Source organism: Oryctolagus cuniculus, chromosome 9, assembly GCF_051225735.1.
Source record: "Oryctolagus cuniculus isolate XC-2025 breed Fujian yellow rabbit chromosome 9, ASM5122573v1, whole genome shotgun sequence".
In the NCBI taxonomy this organism is placed as follows: Eukaryota; Metazoa; Chordata; class Mammalia; order Lagomorpha; family Leporidae; genus Oryctolagus; species Oryctolagus cuniculus.
Window position 1 is genome coordinate 116,537,247 of NC_142875.1, and position 27,407 is coordinate 116,564,653.

Sequence of the window (27,407 nt, forward strand, 5' to 3'; positions counted from 1 at the left end):
CAACAAATGGTGCTGGGAAAACTGGATTTCCACATGCAGAAGCATGAAGCAAGACCCCTACCTTACACCTTATACAAAAATCCACTCAACATGGAATAAAGATCTAAATCTATGACCCGACACCATAAAATTATTAGAGAACATTGGAGAAATCCTGCAAGATACAGGCAAAGGCCAACACTGCTTGGGAAAGACCGCAATGGCACAGGGAATCAAAGACAAAATTAACAATTGGGATTACATCAAAATGAGAAGTTTCTGTACTACAAAAGAAATAGTCAGGAAAGTGAAGAGGCAACCAACAGAATGGGAAAAAAAATAGTTGCAAACTATGCAACAGCTAAAGGATTAATAAGCAGAATCTACAAAGAGATCAAGAAACTCCACAAGATCAAAACAAACAACCCACTTAAGAGATAAGCCCAGGACCCAAATAGACATTTTTCAAAAGAGGAAATCCAAAGGGCCAACAGACACATGAAAAAATGTTCAGGATCACTAGCCATTAGGGAAAAGCAAATCAAAACCTCAATGAGGTTTCACCTCACCCTTGTTAGAATGGCTTACATACAGAAATCTACCAACAACAGATGCTGGCGAGGATGAGGGGAAAAAGGGACAATAACCCACTGTTGGTGGGAATGCAAACTGGTAAAGCCACTATGGAACTCAGTGTGGAGATTCCTCAGAAGCCTGAATATAACCCTACCATATGACCCAGACATCCTACTCCTTGGAATTTACCCAAAGGAAATTAAATTGGCAAATAAAAGAGCTGTCTGTACCTCAATGTTTATTGCAGCTCAATTCACAATAGCTAAGACATGAAATTGACCTAAATGCCCATCAACAGTAGACTGGATAAAGAAATGATGGGATATATACTCTATAGAGTACTATACAGCAGTAAAAATTAAATCTGGTCATTTGCTACAAAATAGAGGAATCTGGAAAACATCATGCTGAGTGAAATAAGCCAGGCCCAAAGGGACAAATATCGTATGTTCTCCCTGATCAGTGACTACTAACTGAGCACCTAAAAGGAAACCTGTTGAAATGAAATGGACACTATGAGAAACAATGACTTGATCAGCCCTTGTCCTAACTGTTGAGGAACAACTTAATACTTTATCCATTTTAGTATTTTTTTGATCTACTTAATACTATTGGTTGAACTCTGTAATTAACACACAATTATTCTTAGTTGTTTAAATTTAACTGAAAAGTGATCCCTGTTATATAAAAGTGGGAATAAGAGAGGTAGGAGATGTACAGTTCAGCACATGCTCAATCAGACTTACCTCTAATGGTAGAGTTAGAAATGTGCCAGGGGATTCCAATTCCATCCCACCAAGGTGGCAGGTACGAATGTCATCTCACTAGTCAAAGTGATCACTTTCAGCTCATAATTGATCATGATAGGATTAAGCGTCAAAGGGATCACATAAGCAAGAATAGCGTCTGCTAATACTGATAGAATTAAAAAGGAGAGAACTATCCAACATGAGAAGCAAGACACACAACAGACTCATAGAATGGCAGAGGTCCTAAACAGCACTCTGGCCTCAGAATCAGCCCTTAAGACATTCAGATCTGGCTAAAAAGCTCATGAGAGTTTCTCAGGCATGGAAAGCCAAGACACAGTGGCAAAAAAATGCCTAAATGAAGATCTCTGTGAGTGAGATCCCAGCAGAAAGAATGGGCCATCAAAGAAGGAGGTACCTTTCTCTGAAGGGAAGAGAGAACTTCCACTTTGATTATGGCCTTGTCTAAAGAAGATCAGAGTTGGCGAACTCAAGAGGCTTCCATAGCCTTGGCAGCTCATGACAAGAGCCTTGCATGATTACTGATGTCATAAATAAGAGTGTCAAATGTTAAATCAACAATGGGAGTCACTGTGCACTTACTCCCCACGTAGGATCTCTGTCCTCAATGTGTTGTACTATGAGAATTAATGGTAAAACTAGTACTCAAACTGTACTTTATACTTTGTGTTTCTGTGTGGGTGCAAACTGTTGAATTCTTTGCTTAGTGTATACTAATTTGATCTTCTGTATATAAAGATAACTGAAAACGAATCTTGATGAAGAATGGGGTGGGAGAGGGAGTAGGAGATGGGATGGTTGCAGGTGGGAGGGTGGTTATGGGGGTAAAAAGCTGCTATAATCTAAAAGTTGTACTTTGGAAATTTATATTTATTAAATAAAAGCTAAGAAAAAAAAGAGAAAGAACTCAACAAAACGCATAGAATTAAGAAATCCTGGTTAAGAACTCTACATTTGTGTTCCATTCCTCCCAACATTTTCTTGTTGAACATAGATGCAAGCGTCCTCAGTAAAATACCAGCAAATCAAATGTAACAGCACATTAAAAGATGATTCATTAGGCCGGCACCGTGGCTCACTAGGCTAATCCTCTGCCTTGCAGTGCCCTCACACTGGGTTCTAGTCCCGTTCGGGGCGCCGGATTCTGTACCAGTTGCCCCTCTTCCAGGCCAGCTCTCTGCTGTGGCCCGGGAGTGCAGTGGAGGATGGCCCAGGTGCTTGGGCCCTGCACCCCATGGGAGACCAGGATAAGTACCTGGCTCCTGCCATCGGATCAGCGTGGTGCGCTGGCCGCAGCACGTGGGCCGCAGTGGCCATTGGAGGGTGAACCAACGGCAAAGGAGGACCTTTCTCTCTGTCTCTCTCTCTCACTATCCACTCTGCCTGTCAAAAAAAAAAAAGATGATTCATTATAATCAAGTGGTATTTATCCTATGGATGAAAGAAAGTATCTATTTATGCAAATTAATGAATGCGATATACCACATAAACAAAATAAATGACAAAAATCATTATCCTCTTAATAGATTCAGAAAAAGTATTTGATAAAATTCAACATTCCTTTATGACAAAAACTTGATAAAATTAGGTACAGAAGAAACACATCTCAACATAATAAAGGTCACATATAATAAGCCAACATTTAACATCATATTGAATGGGGAAAAGGATGCCTTTTCAATATTGTACTGGATGCCCTAGCTACAACAATTATGCAAGAGGAAGATTTGAAAGGATGAAGTCAAACTGTCATTGTTTGCAGATGACATGATGTTACATATAAAAAACTTCAAAGACTCCATCAAAAAGCTCTTAGAACTAATAAACACATTCAGCAAAATTGCAGCATGCAAAGTCAATGTACAAATGTCAGTGGCATGTTTATATACCCATAGTGAATAATCTAAAAAAGATATCAAGAAAGCAATCTCATGTCCGAAAGTTACCAAAAATGCCTGGAAATAAATAACCAAAGAGGTGATATTTTTGTACAATTAAAATTATAAACCATTGATAAAAAAATTGAGAAGAACACAAAGAAATGGGAAAACATTTCACGTTCACATATTTGAAGAATCAATATCATTCAAATGTGCACACCATCCAAAGGGATTTACAGATTCAATGCAATATTCATCAGAATCCTAGTGACATCTTACACACAACTAATCAAATGTTACTAAAGTTTGTATGAAACCACAAAATACCCTGAATAGCCAGAGTAACTCTGAACAAAAAGAACAAAGGAGGATGCATTATATTACCTAATTATAGCATCATGCCTCTGGCATAGCAACAAATACATAGACCAATAGAACAGATCCATAGATTAATAGAGAGATCCTAGAAGGAAACCCACATATCTATAGCCAGTTAATCTTTTACAAAGCTACTGAGAACATGCAATGGAAAATATAGTCTTTTTAATAAATGGTGCTGCAAAAATTGGATATCCACATGCAGAATAATGAAACTTGACTCCTATCTTTCACTATGTACAGAAATCAACTCGAAACAAATTTAGGACCTAAATGAGAGTCCTGAAACTTTGAAACTATTACAAGAACACATAGGAAAAACACTTCAGGACATTGTAATGGGAAAAGATTTTCTAAATCAGACCCAAAAGCCCAGGAAATAAAATCAAATATAGACAAATGGGATTTCATCAAACTAAACAGCCTTTGCACAGCAAAGGAAAGCAATCAACAAAGAAAAGAGACAACAAACAGACTGGGAGAAAATATTTGCTGGCTATACATTTGAAAATATTCAAGGAACTCAAACAATTCAGTATAAAAAAAAATAATTGGGAAATAATTCCCAATTAAAAGATGGGAAGTAGTGACCAATGCTGTGGCACAGTAGGTTAAGCCTCTGCCTGTGGTGTGGCATCCCATGTTTGAGCCAGTTCAAGTCCCAAATGCTCCACTTCCAATCCAGCTCCCTGCTAATTGCTTGGAAAAGTAGTAGAAGATGGCCCAGTGCTTGGGCCCCTGCCCCCATGTCAGAGACCCAGAAGTTGTTTCTGGCTCCTGGCTTCAGATGGGCCCAGTTCCAGCGCTTGCAACCATTTGGGGAGTGAACCAGTAGATGGAAGACCTCTTTGTCTCTGTCTCCCCCTCTCTCTGACTGTAAAACTTCCTCTAAAATAAATAAATAAATCCCAAAAGAAATGCAAAGTAGATCTAAACAGATGCTTCTCAAAGGAAGATGTAGAAATGGCTAAGAGGTACAAGGAACATGTTCAGCATCAATGAGCATGGGAGATGCAAATCAAAACCACACTGAGATATCACCTCACTCCAATAAGATTGCGATGATCAAAAAGACAAAGGTAATAAGTACTGGTGAAGGTGTAGGTAAAAGGGAACGCTTGAACACTGTGGGGGAGAATCTAAATTAGTACAATCAGTGTAGAAAATAGTATGAGATTCCTCAATAAATTAAAAATAGAACTACTGTATCAAACAGAAATCCCACTCGTAGGTAGGTAAATACCCAAGGGAAATGAGCACATCTGTTGAAGAGACAGAACAGAGGAAGAAAATGCAGTACATGTACATAATGGAACATTACTTGGCCATTAAAAGAATGAAATTTTGTCATTTTAACATGGATAGAAATGGATGTTATTACATTAACTAAAATATGATCTTGTACATGGAATCTAAAAAGTAGGTTATCCCATATAAGTTTAAAAATACAATCATAGTTATCAGAGTTTGGAGAGGGAAATGGGGTGGGAGTGATGGGGAAAGGTTGATAGATTGGTACATTTTTATAGCTAGGTAGGAAAAAGAAGTTCTGGGACTAAGCAGGATGGCCATCGATACAATATATATATAGTTCCTAACTTCCAGAAAGTAACTGCTATCCTGTGTTTAGCATTTATTCCCTTCATTTTAAAAACTGTATCAGTTCTGTATGTATCCATTAATAAAACATATTCTTATATATTTTAGATTAATGTAATTAGTATGTTACTATATCTTCTTAAAAATTACTTTTTAGCTAAATTTTGTATTTTTAGCTCTATCCATGGTTACCCAAAGGTCATTCATCTGAAGTACTCTAGCGCTCTATATTACATGTATAATCCACAATTCACACAAGCACGATTTTGGAGATAGATAATAAAGTTCTCTCCAGTTTTTTGCAAGTATGATTGGTGCAACAACCAACATTCATTTATGAACCTCCTTATGCTCCTGAAAAAGCAGCTCTGTGAGGTACCTAGAACTATATTCAGAAATAATAGATTATGCACATCTTCAATTTGGCAAGACATTGCCAAACTGCATTCCAAATTGAGTCTCACAATTTCTACATATTTTTATTATAGAAGTATGTTGACTTTTTGTTTGTTTTATTGGGTCAAGATTTTATCTGGATAAATATTCCTTTACCGTTTGATAGGGCTGATGTTGTAGTGAAGCAGGCTAAGCTGCCCCATGTGATGCTGACATCCCTTGTGAGCACCAATTTGAGTGCCGGCTGCTTTACTTCTGATCCAGCTCCCTGCTAAAGCACCTGGGCCCCGTCACCGAATGGGGGACCCAGATGGAATTCCAGCTTCCTGACTTCCACCTGGCCCAGCCCCAATCCTTTTGGCCATCTGGGAAGTGAACTGGCAGATGGAAGGTCTCTCTTCTTCTCCTTCTCTCCCTTTCTGTAGCTGCCTTTCAAATACATAAAATAAATCTTTAAAAAATAATAAAATGTTACAGTTTTAATTTTTTAAAAAGAAAAGATTTTCTGGGGATGGGGTTGTGGTGCAGTTGGTTAAGCACCTCTTTTATTTTATTTATTTTTTTTTTTGTGACAGTCAGAGTTAGACAGTGAGAGAGAGAGAGAGACAGAGAGAAATGTCTTTCTTTGCCGTTGGTTCACCCTCCAATGGCCACCATGGCTGGCGCGCTGCAGTCGGCACACCGCACTGATCCAATGGCAGGAGCCAGGTGCTTATCCTGGTCTCCCATGGGGTGCAGGGCCCAAGCACCTGGGCCATCCTCCACTGCACTCCCTGACCACAGCAGAGAGCTGGCCTGGAAGAGGGGCAACCGGGACAGAATCCGGCGCCCCAACCAGGACTAGAACCCAGTGTGCCGGCACCACAGGTGGAGGATTAGCCTATTGAGCCGTGGCGCCGGCCAAGCACCACTTTCAATACCAGTATCCATATCAGAGTGTGGCTCAATTCCTGGTTACTCTGCCCCCAATCTAGCTCCCTAATACACCTAGGAATATGGCAGCTGATAGTTCAAGTACTTGGGTCCCTGCCACGCATATGGGAGAAGCAGATGGGCTTCGTTCTGGTCTAGTCCCAGCTATTGCAGGCACTTGAGGCAGACAGACGGACAGTCTCTCTCTCTCTCTCTCTCTCCCACTCTTGCTCTCTCTCTCTGATCTTGTTTTCTCAAGTGTGTATAGCAGTTGCTAACATTGTACAACAACTGTCCTTCTGAAAGTATTTGTTCTTTATTTCTGTTTTTTTTTTATCTGTTTGACATGATTAATACCCTCCTTGTTTTATGTTTTAAGCTTTTGCCTAACATATGTCTGTTCCTGCCTCATTTATAGTGGTTACTCTTATACAAAGCATGTCTCTTGGCTCAAAAAATAAAAAATTTCCATCACATGGTGACTCATCTCATAATATGGAGATTGAGCCCATTTACATTAAAGGGTCATAATTGTTAAGTTTGCTTTGGCTTCACACAACTTTATTCTATGCATTTTATTCTTGACCTTTATTATTCTATTACTCTCCGCAGAAATTATAAAGAGATTCAAGTTTGTTCCTACTAGTATATCTGATAAAGTTTTGTAATTACTAATATTAAATACCAAATATTCAATATTATTTTATTTCCCTTTTTGAAAAGTAATTAATCTGTATTTCTGACCCTTACACAGTTAATATAATAATAATGATAACAATGTTAGCTAGTGTTTATTGAGAGTTTAGTGTGTGCCAGTCATGATGTAAACACTTTTTATTCATATGTTATCTCATTTCACTTTCACTATAGCCTATGAAGTGCTATTCTTGTTCCTAAATACATATATGAAAATAGAATTTAACTTCCCTATCGTCATAAAACTTGGTATATGGTAGTGCTAGACTTTGAATCTACAAACTCTAGAGTCAGAGGACATGCACTTTACCATAACAGAATGCTTCTCTGAAATTAATAGTTTATTTTATTGTATAAGATTTAACATTAAAAGTAAAAATTATACCTAATGTACTTAAATAATTATTAAAACATACCTTGATCTAGGTGCAGAAATTTGGCACAAGAATTAAGACATCACTTGGTACCCCTGCATCCTACATCAGAGGGCCTAGCTGGAACCCTGATTACTCTCCCTCTGATACAACTTTCTGCTAATAGGCTCTCATGGAGGCAATGGGTGATGGCTCAAATACTTGGGTCCTACTCACCCATATTGGATATATGGATTGGGGTCTCCTGGATTCAGCCTGGCCGAGTCATAGGTGTTGGAAACATTTGTGAAGTGAACCATTGGTTGGAAAATCAGTCAACCAATCAATTGTTATCTCTTTCAAATAAAAAAGAAAACAATTTTTTTAAAAGAATTGATATCTCAGGCTCTGCCTGGAGAGGTGCCCATCCGTTCTTACGGATGTCCCTTCCCTAGTAAACCTGCTATTTCACTTTCCACTAAAAAAAATGCTATCTGAATTCAGCCCCTCCTTCAAGTTTTCACTCAAATGTCATCTTCTCATTACTGGAAACTGCAGTACTCTGTGCACTCCCACGATATTTCCTTCCCAGATTTAATCATCCTCACCCAGCATAGAATCTACTGCATGGACTTAATTTGCTTATCTGTCTTCTTCACTAGAAAGCAAACATTATAAGAAAAGGCTGCCTACAGCAATAGTCCCAACACCAAAAACACTGAACAAACATAGGAGTAACAGTCATTCACTAGATATCCATTGACTGAGTGAGGAAATGAAGTGAACTGAGCTAAGTGCTCACCAGTAGTTCTTTCCAATTTCTCTTTTTAACTTTTATTTAATGAATATAAATTTCCAAAGTACGAATTATGGATTACAATGGCTTCCCCCCCATACCGTCCCTCCCACCCACAACCCTCCCCTTTCCCACTCCCTCTCCCCTTCCATTCACATCAAGAGTCATTTTCGATTATCTTAATATACAGAAGATCAGCTTAGTATACATTAAGTAAGGATTTCAACAGTTTGCTCCCACACAGAAACATAAAGTGAAAAATAATAGATGATTTTTTTAAATGATGATGAAATCAGATCAGACCTATTGTCATGTTTAATCCCAGTGAGAGTCAAGTTGGGAGTTGATAATTTCTTTTTTTTTTTTTACAGAGGATCAGTTTAGTATGCATTAAGTAAAGATTTCAACAGTTTGCACCCCCATAGAAACACAAAGTGAAATATATTGTTTGAGTACTCGTTATAGCATTAAATCTCAATGCACAGCACATTAAGGACAGAGATCCTACATGAGGAATAAGTGCACAGTGACTCCTGTTGTTGACTTTACAAATTGACACTCCTGTCTATGGCATCAGTAATCTCCCTATGCTCCAGTCATGAGTTTCCAAGGCTATGGAAGCCCTCTGAGTTCTCCGATTCTTATCTTGTTTAGACAAGGTCATAGTCAAAGTGGAGGTTCTCTCCTCCCTTCAGAGAAAGGTACCTCCTTCTTTGAAGACCTGTTCTTTCCACTGGGATCTCACTCACAGAGATCTTTTGCCAGAGTGTCTTGGCTTTCCATGCCTGAAATACTCTCATGGGCTTTTCAGCCAGATCCGAATGCCTTTAGGGCTGATTCTGAGGCCAGAGTGCTGTTTAGGACATCTGCCATTCTATGCGTCTGCTGAGTATCTCACTTCCCATGTTGGATCACTCTCCCTTTTATTTATTCTATCGGTTAGTGTTAGCAGGTACTAGACTTGTTTATGTGCTCCCTTTGACTCTTAGTCCTTTCATTATGATCAATTGTGAACTGAAATTGATCACTTGGAATAGTGAGATGGCATTGGTACATGCCACCTTGATGGGATTGAATTGGAATCCCCTGGTATGTTTCTAACTCTACCATTTGGGGCAAGTCAGCTTGAGCATGTCCCAAATTATACATCTCTTCCCTCTCTTATTCCCACTCTTATGTTTAACAGGGATCACATTTCAGTTAATTTTCAACACTTAAGAATAACTGTGTATTAATTACAGAATTAAACCAGTCATATTAAGTAGAACAGACAAAAAACTACTAAGAGGGATAATGTATTAAGTTGTTCATTAACAGTCAGGGCTATGCTGATCAAGTCACCATTTCCCATAGTGTCCATTTCACTTCAACAGGTTTCCTTTTTGGTGTTCCAATTTCTCTTTCATCAGCAGCATTTTTGTTTTGACTCATTTTTCCTTTTTCCTGTCATATCTCAGAAAGATGTTCTATGTCCTCACAGAGAATCTGTCAGGTTCCTGTATTATTTACTTCAAACAATTTTCCCAGCCTTCCTCTACTATGTTATAAAAAAAGCATTCCAAGGACAATTTAATTTTCATTTTCTTGTATGTCATCTAAGATTTTCTTTCAATTATTTATTTCAATGGGGGATTTGCAAAGAGGGGTGATGACTCTAATACCAACATCTTACACTGAAATCTCACATTACCATGTAAAACAAAATATAGTGTTTGAAACCCTAAACATTTACTGAAAGGTCCTGTAAATAAAAAGAGAGGACCAAGAATAGCACAATTACATTTGAACTCATGAACAGATAATGAAAAATGCAATATGATCAAGCAAAAAATTAACTCTAAGTAAGGAGGCTAAATGTTTCTGTAAAAAGAAATTGGTCTTAATTAAATTTTGGAATGATTTTAACAAGCTGTTGCTTGTTAAGTTGCAATCACTATCAAAAGAGATCAGCAACCTAAAAGAGCATAATCTCTTTGTCATTCCTTTGTAACTAGGGAGTACAGTGTATCATTTTAGCAATGTGGGTGTTACAATGGAACAGTAATTGACAAAAAAAAAAAGGCATCAGAAGGCACAGTTAACCTTCTATCAAGTCCTTATAGTGACAAAAACATTGAAACCAGACAACACAGAAATGGCTACTCAAGTAGAACAAAAGTAGCCCTGTCTTAGCTTGGAGTGCCAATTTCCGTAAGGCGTTAGTTTTCTATTGCTGTTATAACAAAGTATGCGTTTACCATCTTATAGATCAGGAGGTCAGAAGCCTAAAATGGCTTGGCAGGAAGGTGTTCCTTCTAGAAGCTCTTGAGAAGAATCCATTTCCTTGCGTCTTTCCTGTTTCTAGAAGCCACTTTCATCTGTCAGCTCATGGCTCCCCATCACTCCAACCTCTGAATGCCTCCCATTCAGGTGCGAGACCCAGATGGACCTCGAGGCTTCTGGCTTGGACTGGGCCAGCCCTGGTAGTTGTAGGAACTTGGGGAGTGAACCAGCAGACTGAAGATTTCTATGTATCTGTGTCTGTCTGTCTGTCTCTCTCTCTCTGGCTTTCAAATAAAGTGAAAATAGATTTTTTAAAAAAGAAATATGACTATAAAGATAAAAATGAAGATATAAATGATTCACTTTTGCAAATGGCATGAATATGTATCTGGAAAGCTAAGAATCAAAAAAGAAAAGAAAGAAATTACTAGAGGCAATAATTCACAAAGTTTCCAGACAATAAAATCCACCAAAGTTAATTTTATATCTTTATAAATTGATATCTGACTACAATAATGGAAAAGAAGAATTGATTTCACTGATCATAGAGGTCAATATGCTTAAACGATAGAATATTCATTTAATTTAGGTCATTTAAGTTTTGTTTTTTTAAATAGTATAACAGAAAAAGACAAGTATAGTCAAAGCAATACATTTCTAGTTGGGACTGTTTTAAACAGAAGATGTCCATGTGTGCAGCTGTTTTATGCAACAAATTGGCAGTAATAATAAGTAGCATCTATTGCTTCAGATGTGGCAGTTACTATGCAAAAGGCCTTAGCTGCATTTTCTGCTTAATCACTTGTCTTACATGATCAACTCTATTCTAATCCCCACTTTACAGACAAGGAGACTGAGGATAAGAGAGGTCAAGGAGTTTGTCTGCCTTCAAGAAATACCAAGTGACCCCGGCTGTATACTCAAACAGCTGCACAGGCTGCTTCAAAAAATTGAAAAATTGTCAGTGGAGCTTATTGAAAACAAGAGGCAAGAAGTTATAAGACATTTTTCCCTAAAGAGACAATAATGATAATTACCATGGTAGCAGATTTTAAAATGCCTTGAAATGATAGTTACCTATTTGTGTTTTTTGGGCCTTGCTGAAAATGGTATATTTGATTAGAAATTAAAATTTAGAAGTAATATGTTAACATACAACCAAAATATGCATTTCTGCCAAGACTCTAAACTGCTCTGGGCACTGAGCCTGGTCCAGACCCAGATGGCCAAGACTTGTAACTGGCTGAGCCCCTGAGCCCCCAGCTGTGCCCACCACACAGAGCCCCGGCAGGGCAAGATGGCAGGACCTGGCTAAAAGATGTGCACAGCTCTGTTCTTGGATGGCGAGGACAGGAACCACCAGAATTCACTTCCACCTGCAATGGTGGAATGTTCACCACTTTCTTGAACCGGTGTGCATCACTAAAATTATTAATAATTTCCATGCATTTTTTTCTTTACTTTGGGCTCTATTTCATTTTGGGGGGAACCTAAAAAGCAGCACTATTCCCAAGCACTGTATTATCCTGTTTTATGCCAATTTGTTCTAATTTTATAATCCAATTCTCTGTGCTTATATAGTCATTTCTAATTCCTTTAAACCTCTTGACTTTTTCAAATATTTTCTGTATAAATTTTAAATTAAATATTTCATCTTTTAATTTTCCTTCCTTAACCTAATTCTTCTTCTAAACTGCTTATAACTTTGTTACAGTGTTGTTGGCATTTTAAGAGTAATATTAATCTATTTTTATTTTCAATTTTTTTTATTTAAAATTATTTACAGTTTTGACTTTGGTAGAGGAGCTAGCTAACATTAGTTGGCAATTTTGGAGGAAATGCCCCTGGCCCTTGCAACCTGTCAAATCCCAGTTTTAGTTTTTCCACCTTTTTCAGCTTAGCTCTGTGAAGACTCTCTCATCTTTTTCTCACCATGGCAGACAAGTTGATGCTAGCTAGAGCTGGAGGTTCACCAACTAGAACAGCTATACTTCTGATGGTTCCTATTGTTAAAATAAATAAATAAACAAACAAACAAACCAAATCTTCCCAGGAGCCAATCAACCTTGATTATCAAAATCCTGGGTAGACACTTATTTAACTCTTTGTGTCTTTTTCAGGGGGTTTATGCATGGATTTCAAAAAATTTTGTACCAAAATTAACATCTTTTCATTCCATTTTCCAGGACCTTTTAAAGTCCTTGTACACACAGGCAATGGCCATGTGACTCCTTTAATTTTTTTCAAGTTGAACAGGATGCCATACTGCATTGATTAGAATTCTAAAGAGTTAAAAAAAATCAAATCAATGTTCAGAAATCAAGTCTTAAAGTTGCTTCTCTCAATGCCATTCTGTTTTTATCTTTCTGCTTGTGACTAAGTGGAAGCTCTCCCCTGTGACAATATTTACCTAATACTGTATAATCTCCAGAAGAGATGTGATGTTCTGATTATTGTTCCTGTGGAACAAATCACCCCACTTTTTAGAAGCTAAAAATGATAGCTGATTCACCGTATTTTTTGATTCTCTGAGTCAATGCGTTGGGCTGGGTTATACAGATATTTCTTCAATTCCACATGGCATTGACTGAGGTCACCTGTTGCTAATCAGTTGTGGTGACAAATTCAAGAGAGCTTCTCTCACAAGATAGGAACTTGGGCAGAGATGGTTGGGAGCTCAATCTAGGCAGGGACTGTCGACCAGAGCATCTATACAGAGCCTCTCAAGCATGGTAGTCTCAGAGTCCTTGAAATCAGTGGCCCAGGATTTCAGAAAATGTCTCAGAGAAAGGAAATGGAAGCTGCCATCTTCTTATGGGCTTGTCCAGGAAATTGGCCTGTGTCACATCTGCTCGATTCTACTGGTCAAATCAGTTCCACACCGCTCTCAGATGCAAGTCGGGGGAAACATAGGCTTGGAGTGCTGCTACTCACAGGATCCTATTTAACCACGAGGTCCAGGCACTGCACTTGGGTCCATACCTCCTCACTAGTGAGAGAACACAGTGGGGACAAATCAGACCCATTCCTGAAGACAGGACTCCCTTGTCAGCCCCCTTTGATCCAGGCCTACCCAACAGCTGTGCTCAATCGTCCTCAGGGTCACAGCAGCCCAGGGTCCTTCTCGGCTCCCTCCCTCCCTGAGAGTGAAGCCATTGCGGTCTGATGGCGCTCCCAGCCCTCTCTGGCTCCTTTTCCTTTCACATAGGCATTAAGTCTGATAAAATCTCTGCTTATTTTTTTTCAATTTGGTATTCATTTGCTTACTTTTGAATTTTACATTAATATGAACTACCTGTACATTTTTATGGAGCACAATGAGATACCATCTCAACTCAAGTTCAATGTGTAATAGCAAAGAGACAAAAGAAGGGGCCAACGCTGTGGCAAAGCTATCTTAGGATCTGGTTCTTAGAGGACTCATTGAATTTAAAATTTCCCCTTGCAGGGGAACTTGTGGACATCTTTAATCACCACGCAGTTCCTTTTCCCATGCCCTGCCCTTGAAAACATCTCAGAGTGTGCCTTCGCCTGGGCTGTACAACCCCTGACCTGCAAAGTGTCCCATCCCTACCCACCGTCACAGCCCACTGAGTCCTCAACTCAGGCTGAGCTGAAGCAGTCATGATGTCTTTCTTAAGAATGTACAAGGCACTGAGACCCCAGGCAATTAGGCAGAAGGAGCATACCACCAGAATCAGCAGTCAGCATCAGAATCCACATTCGGCCCCAAAAGAGGCCAACATTAGAGGATGAGGAGGAGAAACTAAAATCCTCAGAAGAAGCAGATTTAGAGAAAAAATATAACTCACATGAAAAAAAAATGATAATAAAAGCAGAGAAGAGAGGCATCATGCAACCCTTACGGCCAAGTGAGACATTCCAGAGCTGCCCAATAGACTTGCAGCTTATATGAGGCCAGCTATGCCTTACACAAGGGATCCCATGACAAACCCTGCTCTGGGTTGAATATTTCCTCTGCCCCAAAGTTCACATGTAGAGATCTTAAACCCCTGTATCTCAGAGCACAATCACCTTTGGAAATTGAGTCTTTTGCTGATGCAGCTAATTAAAATGAGGTGGTCGTAGTGCAGTGTGGGCCGTTAATCTAACATACTGGTGTCTTTACACAAAGAGGAGGTTTGGGGCAAACCTGTGCCCAGTGAGAAATCCACGTAAACATGAAGTCAGATACGGGGACAAAGCCTCTACAAACCAAGGAAAGCTGAAGATTACTGGAGGCCACCAGGCTAAGGGACAGGCATGGACTCAAGTGTGTCCCTCAGAGATGCAGAATGCAGAGTCCTGCTGACACCCTCATCTCAGACCGGACACCTCCAGGGATGTGAGAAGACAGAGCTCTGTTGTTTAATCGTCTCAGTCTATGGTGCCCAGGAACCTGATGCACGCCCTACAATCCCACTTCTATGTGAGCTCATCTCAGTGAGCTCCCACTCTTCAAAAAACTAAATTATATGAAGCAAGACACCTGCCTGACACCGCCTTTGCTCTGAGCTGAGGAGCAGAGGAAGGCTCTTTCCCAGATAATTGTCTTTAATCTCCTCTCCACCTAGGATAAATGAATGGGCAAAGTTTAAAATTCTCTTCTAAATACAAATGATCAACAAATACAAGAAAAAATGTTCAACATCATTAACCATCAGGAATATGCAAATCAAAACCACACTCAAATATCACCCCACCCCTGTCAGAATGGCTAAACCCCAAACCACAGAGAATAACAAATGTTGGCAAGGATGTGCACAGTGGGGAACACTTATACACTGTTAGTGGGAATGTAAATTAGTGCAGCCACAGTGGAAAACAGTGTGGGCATTGCTTTAAAAACTAGAAATAGACTTGCCATACGATCCAGCAATCCCACTACTGGGTATACACCCAAAAACTTGAACACAACGTATCCATGAGATCCTTGCACCACCATGTTTATACCAGCACTGTTCACCATAGGCAAAATTTGGAATCAACCAAGGTGTCCATCATTAGATGATGGATAAATAAAATGTCGTGTATATACATAATGGAATATTATTCAATTATAAAAGAGAATGAAATTCTACCATTTGTTGCTAAATGAACACAACTGGAGGACATCATGTTGAGTGAAATAAGCCGGGCCCAGAAAAACAAATACAAGATGTTCTCCCTTATATGTGGGAGCTAAAATTTTAAAAACAAACAAAAAAGAAAGAACTGCTGCAAATATAGTTTTGGAATGTTTTGTTTTATACCTGTGTGAAACCAATAGTTAACAATGTTGTACTACTATAGTTTTAATGATCCGTGATTACTTTAAAATTTACTGTACATGGGTGAAATGGTCATTTTTCCATTCAATTATTGTTTATACCTGTTATGTGTGTTCTCACTAACCTAGGTTCTTTTTGCCTTTTACTTGTTAAACTTCTTATTCAGCGAAGTATTAAGCCTTTTTACTATAATGTAGAGGGAGAGAGGGGAAGAAAGAGAGGAAGGGAGTAAAGGAATATCATCATGTTCTTAGAATTGTATCTACATAGCACAATGAATCTGTTAAGAACTAATTAAAAATTGAAAGAAAAAAATAAAAAAATAAATTTAGAAAAAAAAGAAAAGTCCTTTTCTGGGGCAGGTATTTGGTGCCAGGGTTGAGACGCTACTGGAGATGTTCATGTGTCCGTGCCCCATGCTAGAGTGCCTGGGTTCACATTCCAGCTCCACTTCCACTCCCTTAGAAGGCAGCAGCTGATGGTTCAAGTACTCGGCTCCCTGCCTCTCACATGGGAGTCCGGGACTGGGTTCCAGGGTCATGGCTTCAGCGTGACCTAGCCTGGCTCTTGTGTTTATTTGGGGAAGGAACCAACAGATGCTAGATCTCTGTCTGCCTCCTCTCTGACTCTCTGCCTTTCAAATAAATAAATAAAAATACAAGTTTGCTTCTAAGGAGCATGTCACAGTAATGTTAGCCTGAAAATCATTAAAGACAAATAAAGCCAGAGTCCTGCCAAAGAAAAATAAACTCTTAACAAACCAACCTCATTTGTCCAGTTTTCAGTCATGCTCTTTCCTTGTGTTTCTTCCAGAATAACTATAGCCAAATGTGTAACAGAATAACAGTCATTTTAAATAGAATTGGTATTCATTGCCCAGTTAAAAATTAAGGATCAGGTATGAAAAAAAAAGACACTTTAGTTTTAGAAAAAAAGAATGAGATGTCCTTTTCTGACATAATTAACTAGCCAGGTCATGCACTCAGCACATTTTAAAAAATATCCTTTTTTCTTTCATAGCAGGCATACGCCCCTAGCCTAGGCAAAACTGGCACTAGAAGATGAACATACAAATTCACAACAAGGAGGAGGCAGCGAAGGAGTGAACAATAGACAAAATGCAGCCATATGCCGGCAATTTTCTAACTCCCGTGTCTGGGAGCAGCCATTCATCACTGTGAATCCCAGAGAAGTATCACACTTCTGAATATCTATCTAAGCCACAAATGACCCAATATTGCTCCTGATTTACTAGGTGCGGAGTAGCTATCTATAAAACCTGACTCACATACAATACTGGCCTGAGAATCTCAGACTTTTAAGCAAGTAGCTGATTTGGATGGAATACACAGCGTACTAACAGAACTATAATTTAGAAAGGCTAATAAATTATCTTTTTAAATATGGAATTCTCTAAACTCTGGCTTCAGTAGAAGAAGAGTTGATTTTTTAACTTCAAATATACCAATTGGGTTTCAAGGTAAGTCCCCCAGGCACTGGAGCTTCATATAATACGTTTGCTGTACACCAGGGTTTTATAAAAACCATCACTCCATATAAACAATTGTAAGCCTTTTGTTTTTCTTTCCAGAAAGAGCTTGTTTTTGACTAAGGACGAGTCATGCAAAAATCAATAAATCTCAGAAAATTTTCCCCAAGTGAGCCGACTGCCCAGACTAGGATTTATTTCTTGTTGCTGGTCTTCATTTCACTAAATTGGCTGTTACTCCTGGAGAGTTGCCACTTGCATACCATGTCCTCTAATCTATGTACATGATTTCTCTAACTTATTTACATCTTTAATTTCACTCAACCTTGTTTTCCAGGGGCTGCTATGTGGCACAGTGAGGTAAGCTGCTGCCTGCAATACCAGCATTCCAAGTGAGCACCAGTCGAGTCCCTGCTGCTCTGCTTCTAATCCAGCTCCCTGCTAACATGCCTGGGAAAGCAGCAGATGACCCAAGTCCTTGGGCCCCAGCAACCCACATGGGAGACCCAGATGGAGTTCCAGGATCCTGGCTTCAGCCTTGCTCACCCCAGCCTGTTGAAGGCATTTGGGGAGTGAACCAGTGGATAGAAGATTCGCTCTATCTCTCTATTTCTATCTCCCTCTGCCTTTCAAATCAATAAATAAATCTTTAAAAAGAGAAAAGAGTATTTTGCAGTTTTCTGTGTATAGGTTTTATAAATCTCCTGTTAAATTCACTGCTTGCTATTTTAAGGTTGTTTATGTTATTGTAAATTTTATCTTTATTTCTTTTTCTTTTTTTTTCTAGTATATAGAAATATAATTACTTTAAATATATCGATCTAGTAAAGTACAGCCTGGCTAAATTCACTTACTAGTTATATGGTTGTTCTGTGGAATCCTTAGAACTTTCTACATGAAATAAGTAGAATAAATAATTTTGATTCTTTCCCATCTTGACCTTTTTCTGGCCTTATTGACCTGTTAATTGGCCCAACAAAATGTAGAATAGAAATAATTAGAACAGATATCCTTCCTTGCCTTGTTCCTGATCTGTGGGGGTCAACATTCAGTCTTGCATAATCAAACACGTTGTTAGCTATAGGTTTCCATCAATAACCAACTGATTTTTTTTTTTTTTCAAAATAAAAATTAGATCAGGTCATCTTTGCCCCGGATCATCCAGTTGTTTTCCAAAGCACACAAAATAACTTCCTGAACCCTGCAAATGGCCTGACTTCCTGTTCTCTCTGAGTTCACGCCTAGCACCCTTCCCCACTGTCGGTCACCACAGTGACCCTTCTGTTTCCAGCACTCCCAACATGCCCATCTCAGGACTTCTGCGTTCGCTGTTCCTGCAGCCCCACGTGCTCTTCCCCAGAGAGCCACAGAACTCCCTTCCTTCTAGTCTCTGCTCAAATTTCACCATATTAATGAGACTTTTCCTGATCACCTTGTATGAAATAGAAACCTCCCCACCTTACCTAAGAACTCTCCATATCCTGCTTCACGTGTCTTTATAGAACTTACTGTCTGACGTATCGCACATTTCTTTCTTCATGGAGTCATAGACTTTCTCACCATCACGGAAGATCCCTGAGAATGGGGACTTTTTCTGTGACCGAACTGGACACGTGGTTTGTGTTCGAGAAGCATCGAAGGGAAACATAAATATTCTGAGTGTGAATGAGGCTCATCCTGCCAGTGACTATCTGATAGGGACAATGTGAAGTAAAATCTGCATCATCACCCTCATCGCCCAAAGATTTACCAGGTGGGGGTGGGGGTGGGGTGGAGGGTGCAGGCCTTTGGTGCAGCAGTTAAGATGCTATCTGGGATTCCTACATCCCATATCAGGGCGCCTGACCTCACTTCCAATTCCCGCTTCCTACTAGTGTACACTGCAGGAGGCTGCAGGGGATGGTTCAAGGAATTAGACACCTGCTATCCATGTTGGAGACTTGTTCTGAGTTCTGGGCTTCTGACTTTAGCTTGACCCAGCTACAGCTGTTAGAAGCATTTGAGAAATCAATCCACAGATAAGAGATACCTCTCTCTCTCCCCCCACCCCGCCCCCCCTTCTCTCTTTTCCACCACCCTGTCTCTCTGCCTTTTAAATACATTATAATTGTTTTCGGAACCAGCTCTGTGGCTCAGTGTGTTAAGTGCCTTCTTGCAGCACCGGCATCTCATGTAGGCACCAGTTTGATTCCCAGATGCTAAGCACCACTTCCTATCCAGCTCCCTGCTAACGCTCCTGGGAAAGCAGTGGAAGATGGCCCAGGTCCTGGGGTCCCTGCACCCATGTGGGAGACCCAGAAGAAGCTCCTGGCTCCTGGCCCAGCCCTGGATGATACAGCCATTTGGGGAGTGAACCAGCAGATGAAAGATTCTCTCTCTCTCCTCCTCCTCCTCCTCTTCCTCCTTGCTGTAACTCTGCCTTTCAAATAAATAAATAAATCTTTTAGAAATTGTTTTCAAAAGAATTCAGAAAGTACAGAAAATCTTCTGTAATTTAAATTGGACATCATGTTAGTATTCTAATATAAGGATCTTAGTTTGGCAAATTAAATTAGGGATTGAAATCAGATTCTGAGACATAATTAACCATGGCATGATTGTCATAACTGAGGTCATGGAAAACATCTCAATTGGCATCTGAGAAACAGACTTACCTCCCTTTAATAATGCAACAAATACCACCCCAAACTTTAAGAAATCCAGATCTCTTTCTAGTTGATCACTGACTACAGTTTTAATTTATTTAAGCTCATCTGATTGAAAAACTTACATTAAAGAAATTTTTCATGCATAGCCCATTCTGACCAATACATAACAATTTATTAACCCTTATGAATTCCAGAACTCTGTTCTCATCTATATGGATTTAGAATACACTTAATAATATTTTTAAAAATGATCTAGTATTATAATGTTATTATTAGTTCATTGGATATGAGTTCTACATTCTGTTACTGGCTTGTAGGAGATGTTATGAGAATTCTCAAAGTCTTGGAAGAAATAACATTACCCCTAGATGAATATGAGCATATAGCAAGGGGGCTGGGAGCAGTTAAGAAATCTTTGGGGACAGCCATATCTATATTAGAATGGCTGGATTTGAGTCTGGGCTCCACTTCCACGTGTAGCTTTCTGCTAATATGCACCCTGGTAAGCAGCAGGTGATGATGGCTCAAGTACTTGGGTCCCTGCCACCCATGTAGGAGACCTGGACTGAGTCCCTAACCCAGGCCTTTTGCTCAGGCCCAGATGTTGCTGGCATTTAGGGAGTGAATCCGTAGATGGGATCTCTCTAGCTCCAGCTCTCCCTCTCTTTCTCTCTCATTTTCAAGTAAATTAAGTAAATAAATAAAAATTAAAAGGAGGAAGAAGGGGCAGGGAGGGACTTGTCAGCTATCGGAGAAGAAAAAAAGGAAGGTTACAAGGGTTAACATCATACCTCATACAGAAGAAATTTCTGTCTTAGCAATCAGATCTGCCTTGTCCCAGAATTACGAACAATCCATTCACAGTGGAAACAAAAGCATCAGGCCATCTGAGACTGATATAACTAAATATTAAATTTGAGGCAATGAAACTTTTTATGATAATATTGTGCAAGACAGAATAAACTATCTAGAGAATATAAGTGGTTTTCCTTGATACTGTTTCCCTCTTTCATTTTTTTTTCTCACATAAACTTAGAGGCATTTGCAATCATAGCAACAGCATGGGAGTCAAGTTATAGATAAGTAACATCTACATCTCAAATGAGCATTCTGAACAAGGCTTTTATATGATAATGAAATATCTTACTCCACTGAAACACAGCCAGCTTTATAGAATTTAGGGGTTTGGGACTGGTGCTGTGGCTCAGCGGGTTAACGCCCTGGCCTGCAGTGCCGGCATCCCATATGGGCATCAGTTCAAGTCCTGTTTGCTCCACTTCCGATCCAGCTCTCTGCTATGGCCTGAAAAAGCAGTAGAAGATGGTCCAAGTCCTTAGGCCCCTGCACCCACGTGGAAGACCTGGAGGAAGCTCCTGGCTCCTGGCTTCAGATCAGCACAGCTCCGGCTGTTGCGGCCAATTGGGGAGTGAACCATTGGATAGAGGACCTTTCTTTCTGTCTGTCTGTCTGTCTCTCTCTCTCTCTCTCTGCCTCTCCTCTATATGTGTAACTCTGAGTTTCAAATAAATAAAAAAATCTTTTAAAAAAAGAATTCAGGGTCTTATAAAGATACAATGTCATCTTATGTATAGTGTCTTATGAACAAACTGAATTTATAAGGTCTTCCCCCAGAAAGTGGAGATCTACTCATGGCCATGGTCACAGCACTGCTACTGGCTACTGAATGTTTGAAGTTCCACAGAAAATAGACCCTTCTTCAAGCAAGACCTAACAACCATCAATGTGCACGTTAATGGGCTGGTGTTGTGGCATAGCTGGTAAAGCCATCACCTGTAATGCCAGCATCCCATAGCAGCACTGGTTCAGGTTCCAGCTGCTCCATATCTGATCCAGCTCTCTGCTAATATACCTGGGAAAGCAGTGGACAAGGTCCCAAGCATTCCATTCATGTGGGAGATACAAATGAAGGTCCTGGCTCCTGGCTTCAGCCTGGCCCAGTATTGGCTATTGTGACCATATAAAGAATGAACCAGCAAATGGAAGATGTTTATCTTTCTTTTTCTCTCTCCCCACATCCCTCTAACTCTGATTTTCAAAATAAATCCATTTATCTTTAAAATACACATATACATATTAAACTATTTGATATATTTTCCACTGAAAACTTATTTTAAAGAACTATTAACAATTACTCTTAATTGCCAGTCCGTGCAGCTGGATTAATTTTGTCAGTCTTCTAAGAATATCACCTAACAGAGAAGACTGTAATTTTGTTTCAACCCCTGGTAACATAGTAAATCACCACAGTTATTCTCTTCAAGTATAGCATGATTGCCCAAAAAACATCCTTTACTATCTTCTTTGTTATTTTTTCAAGTTATCAAATTAAGAAATATCAATGCTCAATTGACTATGTGGAATTTAATATATGAAATAATAATCATGATGTGTAACCCTGCATTTAAAGCAATACTGAACAAGTGCTCCCACATGATTAAGAAAAAGTATTTAGAAAGCATTTTCTATTTAACCATATATAAACAGTAGATACAGACGCGATACTAACCAACCCTGAAGTATTATTTCTCCACATTTCTTCAGAAGAAAACGTGTCTAAGAAAAATGAAACATTGCCTAATTATAAAACACTTTTTAGATAGTTCTAGGCTCTAATTTTATCATAAAAGACAAAGTTTAGTCACTTACTTATGACTGAAGATTTATCTCATGCCAATTTTCTTTCAACAGAAATAGAACTTATAAAGAATAAAGATACAGCCAAAGAATTTTCAGGAGAATTTGAAAATAGACAATTTGATGGGAAGGATACAATTTATGCGTAAATAGAATTTGGACTTGTCTACATATTTTATATACAGACACACACACACATACACACACACACTATACAATCATACTTTTCTTCAGCAGGAAAATTAATGCCCCAATAATAACTGACTATTGAACTATATTTCTCTAAATAAAAAATAAATATGAATATATTATTTCTATGTAATAAATAGTGATTTTGCATTTTTATCATTATTCCTGTATTCATTTTCATCCTCTTTTACTCCATTCTGCAAAGAAGTTGAGGCAGAGGAGGAAGCTGCCGCACATGATGTAATAACAGACTCTTAAGGAGGTTCTATATTTGAGAATGTTCATGTTTACTTTAAAAATTAATCTAGTAATCTTGAGTACATCAAAGTCAAATTAAGTTCAAAATGTGTTGTAAGCCTCAGAACATAATGAGTAAAGGCCAATGTCTTAGATTCTAGTCTAAAGTTAGAAATCCTCAAACATCTATCTTTATCCAGTCAGAAAATAGCATAAACTCTAATCAAGTACACTTTTCTTGATTTGATTTTAAAACTTTATAGACAGAATGAGTTCTATCATCAGATGTGTCTTTAATGATTATTATTTACATGAATTTTCTCTCAGCTGTCATTGCATAAATTTCTTACTTTATCTTTTATGCTTTGCTGTGGTCCAGTATATCTGTACTTTTTCCCAAATTTATCAATGTGAATTTATAGAGATAAAGGAAAAGCAACACACCAACAGAACACTGTTTTAACCCAAAGACCATAAGTTTGTTGTGCTAGTTATTTAGTTAGTGCTGGGGAATAACCTCCAAGTCTAATAAATTATAAATATCAGGACACTTGAAACAGAATCAGAATCCTAATTTAACCTCATTTTGTGTTCATACAATAACTAAAGAGCTAAAAATTAATCTAAAAGTTGTGCATCCATTATTCATATCCAGTTAGTGTTCTGCTAGTGTGCCCAGAAGAAAGTGATTAATGCATGCGAAGCGCCAAGGTCAAATTTATTTTGGGGACAACATAACGTACCTCTGTATTTCAGGCTGCTGCCACGACATGAATTCTTAATGTATTCATAACCCTAACTTCATATTCCACCACTATTTAGAATGAATTATTGCTTAGGGTATGTTAAGATGTAGAATTGTAAGATGCTGCAGAACAAAAAAAAAAATGGGGGCGGGAGGATCAGCTAGTTATATTTCAAATACTGTGTGGGAAAAAGGATTAGACATTTGTTTTTTGAAAAATATTTCAAATGCATTGTAGCTTTTCTCTGCCTCAGGAGCCCAGTCTGTGGAACAAAAAACACTGTCACTTCCACTTCTAATCTTCTGTTTTCAAACAACCTTAGAACAACACAGCTTTATCTCATTAACTACAGATATCCATCACTTTTCAAATTAAATATGCTTCATTGAATCTGGCTGCAGTGTGGATTTTAGACAGAGTTAAGCCCTATATTTTTCACTGACCTCACAAATTCAACAGCAAATGTGATATCATTGGCAAGTTCCCTTTGTAAACCCTCAAAACACAGCTAGGAGAGGCTCCCTTGGCATGGAGCTCTGTGTTGCTCTGACAGAGCTCTTGGCCTTACACCTCCTTGAGTGACAACCACAGCTCCTAACGCTAAGTCCTGCTTAGGACAGTTTCAGATAGGACTGCACAGAGGCCTTGGACAGGGACAGCACGGCCAGAAAACTCATCTTCTCATCCAGGCCCCAGTCAACATTTCCTGCGGGGACCAGGCAGGCTGATGATCAACGGCCCAACTCCCAGATCCCAAATGTTCTTTCTGAAGCCTAAAAGTTTTTTTGGCAGTGAAACAGAACTGACCTGAATCATTTGGCTGAAAAAAAGCTGACCTAACCTGGTGTGTGGCTATTTATAGACATCATTTATCCCATTTCAGGTGAATATTCATGTTTCTTTGCCAAAATGTGAATCTGTTTGATTACAGGGAGCCCCAGACCTTGCTGGGACTGTTTATATAATACATGATATTTGCACTCTGTTACCGTCTAAATTCTGATCATTGGAATACCTCGGGCACCAAGGGATTTGGACAAAGGCTAGGAAAATAATGTCTTCTGAAATTATATGAGCATGAATTAAATCCAGGATCCACTGCAAGTCCCGAACTATGCGACTCCGTCAGTTATTTAACCTCCCTGTACTTGTACTTCATCTATTAAAGTGGAGTAGTGCCAGATATGCTTTGATAGCATTGCCTAACTCAGGAACCACTTGTTTCAACACGATCTTTCACTTTGTTTGTCCTGCAAGTGCCTTCTTTAAAGATCAAAACTTGATGACTTTCTTAGAGATCTCTGCTTTTGCTGGGTCCCAAACGCTGTTTTTGTCTTGGCCATGTCTGGTATCGCTAAGCCACAACAAAATATTCACTTGGTGGTGTGACAATCTGGGTATATAGTCCTCAAGAACAAGAAACATGACTTTCTCTTTCCTGGAAATACCCGCTCCTGTTGTAGGAGAACAAGGAAGCACAAAAGCATAATCTGAGATAGGAATAAGACTGTCATAAATGAAGATTAAATGACAGAGAAGCAGCGAAGTTCAGACCTGCCAATTCTTTTACTCACTAGGATTATAATTTTTCCTCTACTGTGACTTCAGCCTAAATTCACTCCATCCCATTTTCTTGACGTCAGCAAGGGAAAGAAGGTTCTGTGGAACTCAGGTAGGGGAAAAGAACCTTCTGTAGATGTGCAAGAGAAAAGCCTCAAGAAGAGGTGTTCTTTATTGTAAATATTTGTTTATTTATCTGAAAGAGAGAAGGAGAGAGAAAGTGAGAGAGAGAGAGAGAAAGATCAATCTTCCAGACACTGGTTCACTTCCTGAATTGCCACATGGACAGGGATATGCCAGCAGCTTCTTCCAGGTCTCCCATATGGGTGCAGGGGTCCAAGTATGTGGGCCATCTTCCTCTGCTTTCCCAGGTGTATTAGCAGGGAGCGGGATCAGAAGTGGAGCACCTGGAACTTGAACCAGTGCCCATATGGGATGCTAGCACTGCAGGCCGAAGACTAACTTGTTGTGCCACAGTGCTGGCCCCAAGAAGAGGTTTGCATAGTTGACCACAGAAATGTACAGCATCCATAGAAGTTCAGGGTTCTGTCCAGGGTAGTCAAGCATTATGGATTTACTTTATGTTTGCTTCAGATCATTTTTATTTCTTTTGTCATTTTTTGTGTGTTGTTTATTTATATAAAGGGAATAGATTTCACATATGTTTTATATACAGTTTTTTTTTTTTTTTTTGACAGGCAGAGTGGACAGTGAGAGAGAGAGAGACAGAGAGAAAGGTCTTTCTTTGCCATTGGTTAACACTCCAATGGCCGCCGCGGCCAGCGCGCTGCGGCCAGCGCACCACGCTGATCTGATTGCAGGAGCCAGGTGCTTCTCCTGGTCTCAATGGGGTGCAGGGCCCAAGCACTTGGGCCATCCTCCACTGCACTCCTGGGCCACAGCAGAGAGCTGGCCTGGAAGAGGGGCAACCGGGACAGAATCCGGCGCCCTGACCGGGACTAGAACCCGGTGTGCTGGCGCCGCAAGGCGGAGGATTAGCCTAGTGAGCCACGGCGCCGGCTATATATACAGTTTTAAGAACAGGCTGATTTCTTCACTACACACTAACAGGAAGATTTCCTGGAAATTCTAATGCATGAAATTCATATACCTTAAGTAAAAGGTTCCAGAAAAAAAAAAAAAAAGAAAAGAAATATGTCCCCACTTTGACTATGACCTTGTCTAAATAAAATCAGAGTCAGCGAACTCAAAAGGCTTCCATAGCCTTGGCAACTCATGACAAGAGCCTAGGGTGATTACTGACGCCATAAACAAAACAAGAGTGTCAATTTGCTAAGTCAACAACAGGAGTCACTGTGCACTTACTCCTCATGTGGGATCTCTGTCCTTAATGTGTTGTACATTGTGAATTTACGCTATAACTAGTACTCAAATAGTATTTTACACTTTGTGTTTCAATGTGGATGCAAACTGTTGAAATCTTTGATTAATTTATACTAAATTGATCTTCTGTATTTAAAGAGAATTGAAAATGAATCTTGATGCGAATGTAATGGGAGAGGGAGTGGGAGATGGGAGGATTGCGGGTTGGGGGGAGGCCGTGGGAGGAAAAAGCCATTGTAATCCATAAGTTGTACTTTGGAAATTTATATTTATTAAATAAAGTTAAAAAAAAAGAAATATGTCCTTGTTGGGATGAAAAAAATAATTCTCAGATATTGCATGGAACACATTCACTAGTGAAAAGCATAGCATAAAATCAGAATCTCAGTGTTTGTAGAAGCCAGAGAGAGTGATCTGATACTCTGATCATTTTACAAATGAAAAACAAGATCAAAGCACTTTGGTGACTTGATTAAATTTACACAGCTGATAAAAGGCAGGACCAGAAGGACTAACGTCCTGTATCTATTAAGAAAATACTAAATAGATGACTGACTGTGTCTCCTTCGGAGGTATTTGTATTAAAGGTATCAGGGCAGGAGTCTGGGGTAGTGGTTAAGATGCCACTTTGAGATGCTGCACGCCATATCAGCGCGCCTAGGTTCAAGTAGC

General features: G+C 39.3%; 1 protein-coding gene across 4 annotated transcripts in view; it reads right to left on the minus strand.

Moving 5' to 3' along the window:
- The window catches only part of LOC149124736 (uncharacterized), a 273,153-nt gene that overhangs the window by 40,208 nt on the left and 205,538 nt on the right, over positions 1-27,407 (minus strand). For 2 of the 4 annotated variants that reach the window (XR_016212995.1, XR_016212992.1), the window contains one exon: positions 12,070-13,586. The exons of the other annotated variants lie outside the window; for them this stretch is intronic. The gene's annotated coding sequence lies outside the window, so the exon portion shown is untranslated. Of the gene's footprint in view, positions 1-12,069; positions 13,587-27,407 lie in introns of those variants that run through there. 4 annotated transcript variants of the gene reach the window in all.